Source organism: Rhinoraja longicauda, chromosome 4 (assembly GCF_053455715.1).
Source record: "Rhinoraja longicauda isolate Sanriku21f chromosome 4, sRhiLon1.1, whole genome shotgun sequence".
NCBI lineage: Eukaryota > Metazoa > Chordata > Chondrichthyes > Rajiformes > Arhynchobatidae > Rhinoraja > Rhinoraja longicauda.
In genome coordinates, this window is record NC_135956.1 from 67,903,002 (window position 1) to 67,905,827 (window position 2,826).

Consider the following 2,826-nt stretch of genomic DNA (forward strand, 5'->3'; position numbering starts at 1 on the left):
AACTTGACTTAAAAGACAATGTCCAGTGGGCCAGACAGCACCTGTGGAGGTAGAGAAACAGACATCCTCCCCGTCCTTACCCTCGAAGGGGAAATCATGCTTGACAAATCTACTGGAATTTTTTGAGGATGTAACTAGGAAAATTGACAGGGGAGAGTCAGTGGATGTGGTGTACCTCGACTTTCAGAAAGCCTTCGACAAGGTCCCACATAGGAGATTAGTGGGCAAAATTAGGGCACATGGTATTGGGGGTTGGGTACTGACATGGATAGAAAATTGGTTGACAGACAGAAAGCAAAGAGTGGGGATAAATGGGTCCCTTTCGGAATGGCAGGCAGTGACCAGTGGGGTACCGCAAGGTTCGGTGCTGGGACCCCAGCTATTTACGATATACATTAATGACTTAGACGAAGGGATTAAAAGTACCATTAGCAAATTTGCAGATGATACTAAGCTGGGGGGTAGTGTGAATTGTGAGGAAGATGCAATAAGGCTGCAGGGTGACTTGGACAGGTTGTGTGAGTGGGCGGATACATGGCAGATGCAGTTTAATGTAGATAAGTGTGAGGTTATTCACTTTGGAAGTAAGAATAGAAAGACAGATTATTATCTGAATGGTGTCAAATTAGGAGGAGGGGGAGTTCAACGAGATCTGGGTGTCCTAGTGCATCAGTCAATGAAAGGAAGCATGCAGGTACAGCAGGCAGTGAAGAAAGCCAATGGAATATTGGCCTTCGTAACAAGAGGAGTTGAGCATAGGAGCAAAGAGGTCCTTCTACAGTTGTACCGGGCCCTGGTGAGACCGCACCTGGAGTACTGTGTGCAGTTTTGGTCTCCAAATTTGAGGAAGGATATTCTTGCTATGGAGTGCGTGCAGCATAGGTTCACTAGGTTAATTCCCGGAATGGCGGGACTGTCGTATGTTGAAAGGCTGGAGCGATTGGGCTTGTATACACTGGAATTTAGAAGGATGAGGGGGGATCTTATTGAAACATATAAGATAATTAGGGGATTGGACACATTAGAGGCAGGAAACATGTTCCCAATGTTGGGGGAGTCCAGAACAAGGGGCCACAGTTTAAGAATAAGGGGTAGGCCATTTAGAACGGAGATGAGGAAGAACTTTTTCAGTCAGAGAGTGGTGAAGGTGTGGAATTCTCTGCCTCAGAAGGCAGTGGAGGCCAGTTCGTTGGATAGCGGAGTGAGGGGGTATGGGGAGAAGGCAGGAACGGGGTACTGATTGAGAGTGATCAGCCATGATCGCATTGAATGGCGGTGCTGGCTCGAAGGGCTGAATGGCCTACTCCTGCACCTATTGTCTATTGTCTATTGTCTATTGTCTCTAGTCTCCCTTTCCCCTGACTCTCAGTGTCAAGAAAGGTCTCGACCCGAAACGTCATCCATTCCGTTTTCTCCTGAGATGCTGACTGTCCCGCTGAGTTACTCCAGCATTTTGTGTCTTTGTATGAGATGGCCTACCCTTCCTCTCCCGACACCTCGCATGCCCCTTCATCTTGTCCCACTGCCCAGTCCATCACGGGTTCTGACCTCCCCACCATCGGAGGGATTTACAGGAGTCACTGCCTCAAAAAGGAGGCATTTATCAGAGACCCTCAACATCCTGGCCACACTCTCATTTCACCCCTGCCATTGGGAAGTAGGTACAGGAGCCTGAAAAAAGTAACGTCCAAGTTCAGGAACAGCTACATCCCTACAGTTGACTCTGCTACAGGTGGACTCTTATACATCGGCAAGACCAAACGTGGACTGGGCAATCATTTTGTTGAACACTTTCGCTCAGTCTGGCTGGGCCTACATGATCTCCCAGTTGCCAAGCACTTTAACTCCCCGTCCCATTCCCACACTGACCGTTCTGTCTGGGCCTCCTCAAATTTTCAGAGTGAGGCCAAACGCAAATTGGAGGAACAGCACCTCATATTTCTCTTGGGCAGAATACAACCCAGCAGTATGAATGTTGATTTCTCTAACTTCAAGTAATCCTTGCATCCCCTCTCTTTCCATGCCACCCCTTACCAAGTTGTTATACTAGATTCACTGTCGTCCTGGTGAGTTTCATTGTCGTAACTAGTTTTCCCCTAGCCCACAGCCAACAATGGACTGCCTCCTTTATCATCGTTACTTTTTTTGCATATCTTTCATTCATTTGTTCTATATCTGTCTACATCACCTTCTATATCGTTTGTTTCCCTTTCTCCTGACTCTCAGTCTGAAGGAGGGTCTCGACCCGAAACGTCACCTATTCCACCATCCAGAGATGCTGCCTGTCCCGCTGAGTTACTCCAGCTTTTTGTGTAAAGTTTCGGCCGTAAACCAGCATCTGTAGTTCCTTCCTTTCCACTCGCACACCCTCACACATACATACATATACACACATATATATTTCCATACATATATATAAGAAAATAACTGCAGATGCTGGTACAAATCGAAGGTATTTATTCACAAAATGCTGGAGTAACTCAGCAGGTCAGGCAGCATCTCAGGAGAGAAGGAATGGGTGACGTTTCGGGTCGAGACCCTTCTTCAGACATCTATATATATACATATATACATACATATATATATATATATACATATACACATACATACACATACATACATATATACACATATATATATATATATATACACACACATCTACATACATATATATATATATATATATACACACACATATATATATACACATATATATATATATAGAGAGAGATATATATACACATACATACACACATTTATGTGTACGGACGTACATACGTGCACCTCCCGCTCCCCGCGGGCGCATGCGCACAGCCCGGCTGAGCG